The sequence below is a fragment of the Myotis davidii genome, unplaced genomic scaffold, assembly GCF_000327345.1.
Source record: "Myotis davidii unplaced genomic scaffold, ASM32734v1 scaffold399, whole genome shotgun sequence".
NCBI lineage: Eukaryota > Metazoa > Chordata > Mammalia > Chiroptera > Vespertilionidae > Myotis > Myotis davidii.
Window position 1 is genome coordinate 2,287,267 of NW_006292094.1, and position 11,004 is coordinate 2,298,270.

Here is an 11,004-nt window from a genome sequence, read left to right on the forward strand (position 1 = left end):
CTCATCCTTCCCTGAACAGATTTCCTAGTCTGCCTTGGTGTTTTGATGTTATCGTCATTCTCAGTTTTATCTGAAAGTGGCCTTAGTGATCTCCTTATTTTCTAAAACGACGGCGTGGGCTCTTTGTGGGGTTCCCCTCCCCCATCCCAGTCTAATCAGAGAGATGATTAGAATATGGGCTTCCTTAATTCACTCGAAAAGCAAACCCTAAGTGTATTCCATTTAACATAATGCTCACTCACATTTATCTTAAATTGGCTATCATTGAGCTCGAGTGAAAATTACTCCCGGTTTCTTTGTGGTTTTTCAAAATTGAAGACCTACTTTTTCATTTCGTGATTATTTATTTGTCCAAAAAGGCCTCAACGTTGGGGAGTCCAACGAATATGTTCTTCCTAGAAAATGACCAGACAGGGCATCTGTACCCACCCTTCAGTATCCTCAAGCAAATTCCTCCTGGGCCTGGAGCTCAGGTCTGCGCAGAGGAGCCCTGCTGCTGGCTGGGGGAGGAGAGAGACGCTCCTTAGATGGGAGGAGAGTTGGGAGGGTGGGGTGGGGGAGGAAGGGCTACAAGAGCCACTGGCTCCGGAACTGCCCCTCTGCACCTGCTGTGGTTCTTTCCTGCTACATGGTAAACTGGTCCTCTGGTCCACCTTGGGGTGAATGTACCTGCCGTAGGGTGTCCCGGCAGCCTGGTGCTTGCCACCACCCAGGGCGGTTGCGCTGCCCCAGCTTGCACCAGTCTCTTGTCTGCTTCTGGGCGCCTGGAGCCCCGGCCTTGGGAGCCTTAGCCACTCTGCACTGTGGATCCTCCTGGCTCCGCCCACTGACTTGGAGAGCCTCAAGGGCCCATCAGTTCTCTCTGCGCAGTTTGACCTTCAGTCTTGTCAGACCTGCATGCCACAGCCATGCCTCATCCAAATGTAACTAGCCCCTCCCGCTTGCGCTTACCCTCAACGTTCTGGCAAACTGTGGTCATAACCAGCTCGTTCTCTTACCGCCAGCTCAGCCGTGTGTGGAAATTGCCTCTGAAGGACATTTTCTCTTCCTTGGTTTTTTCACTTCAGAAGTAGCATATGTGGCTTTATTTATATAGTGTTATAAAACATGCTTTACAAAAGGCGTTTCCGCGGCCACGTTAGCAGTTGGATGTGGGAAGATGCCTGGTCTGGGTGTTTACTGGCTCTGCAGAGGTGGGGTTGCAGCTTGAAGCTTCTAGCAAAAAAGACTCACATTTGTCACCTACACTTGTGGCGAGAACAGGGAGCCCGCTAGGAGCACCTTCAAGCTCCGAGGACGAGGAATGCGCTCCTTAGGAGCCTCACAGGACAGCTGCGGGAGCCTCGCTTCCTTGCTGTGAGAGGGGACGGAAAACAGACTCTTGAAACCAAAGGGAACTCATTAGATTCCAGTACGATCGGTCTTAGTCACTTGGCTCTTCCTCTTTCTGTGACACGGTCATACCTACTTGTGATCCTCAGTGTAGCGGTGTCCTTGGTAACGGGACCTCTTGTCACAGCCCTGCAGCGCCTACCCAAGTTTGCAGGGTGACTGAGCCCACTTCTCCCTCAAGTGTTCATTGAGCACCTGGGTGTTTTAAGCGACTGGCCTGATTGACTTCGGTGACGTCAGCCTGCGCCCTCCTGCGAGTTGGGAGGGGGGTCGGGGGGACCAGTGACTAGCCCGGCTTTGTTTTGCAGGTCATGGCGAGAATTCCTCTAGATGTGCAGTCACCTCCACATTGGGCCGCCTTCCTTGGCTCGCCTGCCCTGGCCATCCTGCCTTAAACACCCACAGCACAGTTGACTCTTATTCTCCAGTGCAGTGTTTTCCTGTTAGCCTTTTACACTTTGATGAATTATGTGCCTCCTTAATCTGAGCGGTGCCCATGCCATCAAAAGTTCATGCGCTCCCCTGAGACAGAAGGTGCTCTGGAACCACGGCACTCTCCTGGGACTGTGGACCTGAAGATGGCTCCTGCCTGCCCATGACACGGGACCAGTGACGTGTTCAAACGCTGTCACGAGACAGTGAGACTCCAGTGCAGCAGCCGTAGGAGAGCATGTTCAAGGGCAGATCTGTCCCGACAGAACTACACCAAAGTCTATTTTCAGGATGAATTTCTTACTTCTGCCATCTTTTGGAATAAATTATTTTCCTGCTTTCTATGGAAATCTGGTGTTTGTGTTTGTTAAGCTCATTTTTATAAGCTTCTATGTCTCTAAATAAGGCCTTTAACAAAGGCCTTGCAGTTCGAACTCAGGTTGGATGGGTAACAGTGGCCATGTAGTTTGAGGTGCCTGAAGAGACTGGTAAGTACTTTTCTTAATTGTTCAGTAAGCATTTGAGGGCCTACCCTAGCCAAAGCACTGGAGGAATCAAAGATGTAGAATCTGTGGTCTGTGCAAGTGCAAGAGCTGTTATGCTATTTGAAGAGGAAGATCAGTCTACGTAGAACCAGTGTGCATAAAAAGTGGGTATGATGGTGAGCAGGTAGCAGGTCGGTACCAGCCACAGGGACGACTTGGAACCGGTGGTTCATTGTACCATCACACCCTCAGACCTAGGACTGGAGAAACTCAGTGATTTAAAAAGCCTGGCACAGGGGCAGTAATTCTCGATAGCAAGCATCTCATTAATGCACTATTTGGGGGGCTTTCTTCGTTTTAGACATTAAAATGGATCTAAGTTTTCACCAGCTCGAGGCTTTTTGACAGCCAGCCAAGAATGGATTTCCTGTTTTGCAGTTTGTACTTTTCTATGCCTCCCAAACTCGGAACTCATTGCTTTGCTAGTCTCACAACCAAAGGGAGTTTCAAGTTGAAATGACTCTTCTGCTTTCATTTTTTTCTTTCCATTCTTTACTTTCATTTTGAACATGAAGTTTTCATGAGCGTTAGGCAATACCAGTACTTTACATTTCCAGCAAAGGAGCCTGTTTAGCTAATTTCATGGAATGCATAAAACTGACTACTTGATGCCAAAGGGACCAACCATAGTGGTATATGCTAAGCCCATTGTTTCATAGGTAAGGGATCTGAGCCCAGGCAGGGAGAATCATTTGCCCAATTCAGCACAGCTCATTAGACGCAGATGAGGACAGGGCTGGGGTGGGGGGTATGGTTGGATCATAACATGAGGAACTGTATTTAAAGGGCCAGAAGGTTGAGAACCACTGATCGACAGCATTTCCCACTTGCCACCCTCCCTCACTCACTTGTGGCTAGGAACTAGCTCTGTCTCAGCCCCATCAGAACAACTCACTGACCCTTAATCAGTATTTGTAATCTAAGGAAGCAGTGCTGGTGGTTACTGTGGCCACGTAGGGTGCCGCAGTCTCTGAGGCCTGACCTCGGAGGGAAGTGTGACCAGCACTGCTGTGCACCTGCATTCTCGAGTCAGTGCATTGTCGCTGGGGGTCAGTGTGAAACCTTCCCAGCTCCCACCATGGTTTTGGATCTGAGCCTCATGCTGTCCCTAACGTAGGGCCCTTCCTTTGAGTGTTGCTTTTGCCTGTATTGACTTCAGAATCGGCGGTAGCTGCTAGGGAGCCCGCAGGCGTGGAGGGCTGCTGGGGCCTCTTCTCAGTCATGACCATGGTTTGACACATTTGCAGTTCAAGGGCGCAGTTGAAGGCAGAGGTCGCAACCCTGGCTGATCCAAATCCCTGCGTTGGCCTCGTTCTGTACTGATCCCTTTTTCTACCTTCATTTGCTCTAAGCTAGACAGTGGGAAGTAAACTGGATTACACTGCTTTTTGCACTCGGGCCTGCTTGCCCTTTGGTGGAATCTGATTCCTGTGAGTGTGTTGACGACACGGGGACGGGAGCACTGAGGGCCTGGTGCTGTGCCCGCGAGGTTTGATCGTCCCCCAGAAGGGACGTCCGGCGCAGTGAGCTTTCTAGGGAGGGAAAAGGCCCTAATAAGGCAGCAGTTCAGGCTCGAACCTTGAGGGTTCTCTCCAAACCCTACTGGGACTCCCAGTGGTGTCATAATGGCCTCAGCATAAAGCCTGTGAAGAAGAGCTCATTTTCTAGCCAAATTGGAGATCACAGCCCTTCCAGGAAGATCGGTTGCAAGTTCCTAGAGGCCAGGTACTGAGTCTGTCCCCACCCCACTACATTGCTGTTGTTGAAATGAGGGAATGATGAAATCAACTCAGATTTTGTGTGGGGGACATAATAAAATTCCCTCTCCCCTAACCCCCCCCCCCCCAGGGTCACTTAACCCTCAACCTGTTTCCTCATTTAGGAAATGCTTGAGAATATTAAATGCAATTAGGTAAATTCAGATGTGTATTTTCTCCTCACCGAATCCCTCATAACTGACCCATTCGTTACAATATGGCCCAGCATCTGCCCTGGCTGCTGGTGGAATCGGTTTCTCTGGCAGTTCCTTTGCTCTGGGGCCGGCCCGGCGCAGAGGGAAGAAGCTCCATCCGGCCCTTGGAAAGGGGTCTGGAGAGGTCCCTCCTGCACAGCCCGTCCAGGTGGACATGGCATGGCCTCTCGGGGTGATCGTTAGCCTAGGAGAAGCCCTTGCTTTGCATCTCACTCCATCCCTCGCTAGCTGTGTGACTTGGGGCAGATCCTTTCATTATTGAGCTTAAGTTTTTTATCTATAAAAATGGGGATAATACCTGCCCTTTCTGCTGTATGAGGGTGTTACCAAGTGAGATGCTGATGGTGAAGATGATTTGTAAATTATAATTACACTCGACGGGGATTTTCCAAAGAAATGACAAAGTCCCTCGGACCTAATAACAGTCCTCTTCTTTCTTTTTTAAATTTTATTTTTGTACTTTTCTATAAAGATGTGCCCCAGAGTGGGCATCTTCTACTTCTGGTTTCCCTTTTGTTTTGGGTTACAGAAAAAGTAAAGGCCTGTGCCAGGCTCCAGGCCTGAGCTCTGACAGGGAGATGGGTCTCTTAGAAACAATCAGAGATTAAGTGTCAGGACCATGTCCTCCCAGGTTCCAGCTGTTCCTGTGGGAGAATGGGAGTCTTTCTGGCATGCCTTTTGAAGATGTAGTTTGCAGGGTCATTGTTTTTATTTTCTTCTTTAAACCTATAATGGTGTCTCCACCCTTATCACTGACCTGATGATTATTATAAGTCATGCTACATCCAAATAGAGGAGTATTGTGGTGCATTTAATAATTTCCCCCTGCCCCAGAATACATGCCTAGAAAAGAGATTGAAAAGACAACAAAACTATTCACGCTGCCTCTGGATGGTAATTGCAGATGATTTTAATATTTTTTTCAGCATTTTCTCCAGTGAAAATGTAACACTTCAGTAAAAAAAAGAAACAGTAAAAGTTACTAACAAAAGATAATAGAACATGATGTTAAGAGGGAAAAAAGAGATTTTAAACTTACGTACATAGCAAAAATCCTGGCAGGAAATAGATCAAAATGTTGATAATGATTATTTCTTTTACAACTTTGTGTTTTTTCCAAATTTTCCACAAAGAGTGTTAGTATTATAATCAGGAAAAAAAAATGGTGGGTTTTGGGTTTTTTTGGAGGGAGGGGGCAGGAAGCAATATTAGTGTTAGTACTTCCTTCAAGAATATAATACATACCCCCTTTTCTGAAAAGAGTAATTCAGGGTCAGGGGAAGTGAAGTCAGATTTATTCAAACACTGAGGCTATTCTCAATCGATGAAAATTAGCACGTTCACACAGCAGTTCTGATGAACTGTGTCCATTGTAGAGGGCAGAGCGCTCAGCTTATAAAACTGGCCTCCTGTTGTATAGGTGCTCATCACGACAGCACCTTGAAATAAAAAGGGAGCATTGATTTGGCTTCTACCCACATAGACAAGTGGGAGCCCGGGGGGTTCACGTGGTGGGGTGCTGCCTGGGTTAGCAAAAGCCCGCTGTTCTTCTGCTCCGGACTGCTCCGGCATGTCTTTCATTCAGGCCGCTCCGGTTAAACCTCCTCCTGTGTAATGAGGTTCCCCAACTCCTCCCCGCTCCCAGGCAGCTCCCAGCAGGAGGATGCCAGCGGCTGAGGACACTCTGCAGGTTGTGGCCCTCAGGGCTCCCACAGCATCCTTTGCTTTTTCTGCCGTCACTACTGTGTCCTTTACAGGTGTGTTCCCCCCCAAGATGGCAGAACCCTTTGCTGGACTGGATCTCTGGCTTATTCAAACGTTTGATCCCTGCAGCCTTGCACAAAGTAGGAAAGTAGGTGCTCGATAAGTTTGTAGTGAGTCCTGTGGGAGGGCAGCCTTCCTGTGGAGCTGGCTGGTTGTAGGGGCAGCCGGAAGGAGCTGCAGTCAGCTCACAGGACTCCCGCAGCCAGAACCCTCCTGGCTTGAGCCTGAGTGACACCACCCAGGTTGGCAGGTAGCAGCCGCCCTCAGGGTGTGTGTGGAAAGGCAGACAGCCCAGCAGGAGCCCAGGTGGTCACTGAGTTGTGGGGGCCCCCTGGTACTGCCCCTCCTACCAGGATAGAACCCACAGTTGGCGTGCGGGTGTGTTAATGTGCTTTATGTCTCACGGTGACTGGAGTGTGAATGCAGGTACAGCCTCTCGCACCCGCTTACACATCTCACTCCTGGCGGGGCTGGGCTTGGTGAACACAGGGTGGCATCTCGGAACTGGTGGGCACCATCCCTGGCTGTGCTGCAGCATGAGGGGGATTTACGGCCTTGTGGATTTCTGGGGGGAAAGCCTTAGATACAAAGGACCCTCCGACTTCGCCTCCATTCTGTGGAAGTTTTACTCTTCCCCACTTCAGCCCTCTGCCCGAACGGGTTTACTTCCTGTAATGGAAACCCCGCTTCGCAGCTTTCCCCAGATTGGGTCCTTCCGAGTGTGTGTCCACTTGTAGTTCAGCAAACTGTTATCGCGGCTCCAGGTCTTGGTTCCTGCTTCTTATCAGTCTGTTCCTCCACTTTCTGTTTTATCGTCCTACTTCTGGCCAAGCTGACGAGAAGGTCTCATTGTACCTGTCCTTCGGGAGCCCTTCCTACAACAAGCACGACATTGTTCTCGCTCCCTCGGCTTCCTGCTCTGCTATCAGAGCTGCTGATCCCAACTGCACATTAAGCTCAGCACTGACCAGACACCAAACCAAACCAAAAAACAGAACCCACAGACACCATTCGTTTTTCCAAGAAGTTTTCAGTCCTAGTGAAAAAGAAAACCATTTGGATAGGAATGCTGAAGACAGCGAGCCCTACAACAACAGTCTGAGGGCTTGCCACCTGCTCCGGCCAGGCTGCTTTCCCTTCTCTGCTGCTTCTCTTCTCAGAAGCTTCCAGGCGCATCCCCCCTGGGAGGGAGAAAGGGAAGGTGGGAACCGATGCTGTTGAGCACCCGTTATGCAGCAGCTCCTGCATTTAATCCTCAGAGGCCGGTTATGACAGAAATCGGGGGAAGGCCAGGTTAGTAACTTACCCAAATACATAGGGAAGAAAATGGCCCTGAAATACACGTCATGTTCTTGACAACCGCCAGAGCCACCCCTCTTATGAACGCTCTTGTGTGGTCGGCTTTCCATGTTAGTCCGCCTCGAGAGGTTCTGAGTCCCTCCAGGGCAGGGCTGTGTCTTCGTGTACACATTAGACACTCAAGAATGTCCGTTTCCTTATTTCTTTCACTTCCCTTCCCCTGCTCATCACTTAACACAGGCTAGCACATGCTGTCTAGTGATGCACCTCGGATCCTCCGTAATCCAAGGATATATTAGTGTGTAGGCAACTTGATTTAATGGAGGAAATACCAACATACATGATGTGGACATTAAGAGCAATGAGTACATTAAGGGCTCACTTGGGTGGTAGAAGAAAGATTAATGAGAGCAGAAATAGATGTAGTAGCAATAGATTTTGTGAAGGATGTGGGATCTCGAGTCATGGAGGGTGAATAGGATTTGGATGTTAATCTGTGCATTCAGACCACAAGCTGTTATTAAGCTCCTGTCCCGTGGTGGGCTAGTTCTGGAGAGTGAGGAATCAGGTTAAATAAGTATGTGATAGACTAGGGAAGGGCGTTTGGGACTGAACTTGGTGCTTTCTGGGAGAAGTAAGAGCCTGAAGCTCAGAGCTGTGACAGAAAGAACATGGTATCCTCTTGAGACGTTAAGGCAATGGGAAGATGTGACCTTCCTCCTTCCTCAACGAATATCTTCTAGGAGAGATGAATGAGGGATGGGTGCCAACTGGGAGCCATCAATTAGTATGCCATTCAGACTCGCCCTCAGCAAAGTCTGCTCAGGAAAGAAAGCAGTTTTTACAAGTGTCAGAAGGACACAGCTTTCCTGGAGATCTCCCAGCTTTGATTTAATTAATCTCAGTTCTGAAGCTGTGAGATCTTAATGTATCACACCGGCCCAGCAGGGTCTGGAAAGAAGACACTGAGATTCAAAAGGATAGCACTCATTTAGAAGACAGGTGCATGAACAGTAGGTAGGGCTTAGTCTGGGGAACAGTGGAGAATGAAACGTAAAGTGCAAACTCTAGGTCATAGAAAAGTTAGGACCTGTGACAACTATTTTAATTTTTTTCAGGAGCTCAGTGTTCAAGTAGAAGGATTATAGAGAACATTCAGTTCTAGTCCAGATTCCTGCTAGTGAAGAAGCCGGAACACAGAGAGGGCCAGCCCCTCACCCCAAATCTCATAGTTGGTCAAGCTCAAATTGGGGTCTTGGGTCCAAGAACAGTGTTCCAAATACACTGAGGTTTAAAGTGGGGGAAATGTCCCATATACAAAGAATATCTCTAGAAGGATACAGAGCGTGGGCAACTGTGGTTGCTTTTGAGAAGGGGAACATGGGTGGGAGGGAAATTTAATATTCACTGAATACCTTTTTGTACCTTTTGAATTTTGTGGCATGTATATGTTACTTAATCAAAAAAGAATTAATTTAGCTTTAAGAATACAATGGAGTCCTAAGTATTGCTTTGTTTCCCCATTGTCTCATGTTTGTGTAAAACAGTTTCCTGACTCAGGCTATCCCAGTATGTAAATGATTCTACAGGAGCAAGGTTAAACACTTTGGTGATGACAGTGGGTTACTGCTTTGTGGTTAGAACAAGAAGAGCCTCCTGAACCTCAAGCCAGTGCTATTCCAGAGTCCCAGCTTCCTGCCAACTTTGACTGTGGCACAATCTGGCAGGATAAAACCCAGAGAAACACAAATCAATGAGCAGTCAGTGATTTCATTCACTTCAGAGCAGGATGCAGTCATTAACAAACCTTGATGGAAAGGTCTCTGTTAGCCAAAACTCTGTCCTTTCCAAGACAACGGAAGATGCAAAGGCGGGAATCCACTGTAATTCACTAGTAAGCCCATTCAGTGCGTAGAGCCTTGTGCGAGAAGAACGGAGCGGCTCCTTGACCCAAGGAACTGTTGCCCAGTAGAGGCAGTGAAAGTGTCTTTGTCTAGAGGCCAGTGTAACAGTGGAAGAGCTAACCATCTGTTGGGAGTTTTTCCAAAAATAGTATTTACAAGAGAGGATCGTATGTGATGTATTCCAAGGAGATTTAATGCATGAATCTCATTGAATGAGTAAGAGAACCTGGCTCAAACTTTCCAACCTAGTTTTTCAATTGGGATTTCAATCGAAACTCTAGTTGATATGAGAAATTAGAATGTCTATGTAAGAGTTAAAATACTACTTCCTGGGTAGTAGTGAAAATACTTATTCTCTCATTGGGTATTGAGAATCTATGGCATTTTGAAGGAGAGAGAGGTGAGATTAACTTTCCTCTTAGGTTTCTACATATACCTCCCTACTATTGTGTACAAAAGCATTATTTTAGCGGCTGTTAACTGCTAAATCTAGAGCTATCCTTACTTGCTATTTAGCCCACAGCAGATCTTCTAAATGATGTCCTTGAAATAATCTAGTAATACTATCATTTATTAGTTGCTCACTATATACAAAGTACTATGGTAAATGCTTTATATTATGTTTTTCACTTAATTCTCACTTCAATCCCATGAGATACTTACATGGAAGCCTCACAGAGACCAAATAATCTGTGCTGGTTCACACATTGTAGAGCAAGGATTCAAATCCAGGTTGTTATTCCACCAGCATTTAATGACTGCATACCCGCCAGGCATGAAAGGTAGAGGATAAACAACAGCTAACCCTGCCCTTTTGAAGCTTGTGATCTATAGAAGTCTTTCTGACTCCAAAGTCCATAGTTTTAACATCGACATTATTCTACTTCCCTCGATCTGTGCAGAGGAGCCGCATTTCAAAGGCAATTACTCCTAAGAGAAAACTGGCATCCTGAAGGCATCTGGCCAAGCGTTTCTGCTCCGTAATCCAACATCCCCTATGCTTACTAAGATCAGATTTCTGGTCTGTGCTCAAAATACAAAGTCTGAGACCTTAAGAAGTCTAAAGAGCAGTCTGGAAGCACAAGCTGTGATAGCCGGATCATGTACTAGCTGCCTGACCTTAAGCAAATAACTTAATCCCTCTGAGTTTTTATTTCTCCATCTGAAAACTGGTATATTACCAGTACACGTGCTTGTAGGGATAACTAGATAAGGTGATAAGCCCACCCCATAGGACACGTTCAATAATAAAGGATCGCTGTTGTTGTTAGTAGGATTAGGGAGCCCAAGAAGACCTCAAACCACTGTGTTAGAAAGGTTTGAAATTGTGTACAGTTCTCTCACTCCCTTGAAGGTGCACACAATCGGATCCCTGTGTCTGGGACAGCCTAACGCAATGAATAGTAGTTGAATGAATGAACGAACGAACGAACGAACTGAAGGCAAGGTCTGTCTCTCAGTGACTGAAGTTCAGATGGATAGGGCATTTATAAAGCAGAAAGTCAATACAGCCCCCCTTTAAATTAATGCCCTCTGTTCCCGTGGACCCCTTCAAGCTTCAGTGACCTTAAACTGTAAAATGGGCATGCCGACACTTGAGGCCCAACCGCGTAGTTCGAGATCAGAGAAAACACCGCGCGTGAACGCTTTGTAAACGAACATCCACAAGGTGAGCGTGGCGGGTGGCGGGGACGGC

At 47.4% G+C, this 11,004-nt stretch overlaps 1 non-coding gene across 1 annotated transcript in view; it reads left to right on the forward strand.

The window, feature by feature from the left end:
• LOC102761320 overlaps positions 1-2,174 on the forward strand; it is an 18,550-nt gene extending 16,376 nt beyond the window's left edge. The window contains exon 2 of the transcript XR_001514128.1: positions 1,701-2,174. This is a non-coding gene — a transcript (uncharacterized LOC102761320). The remainder of the gene's footprint in view (positions 1-1,700) is intronic.
• The last annotated feature ends 8,830 nt before the right edge of the window (positions 2,175-11,004 follow it).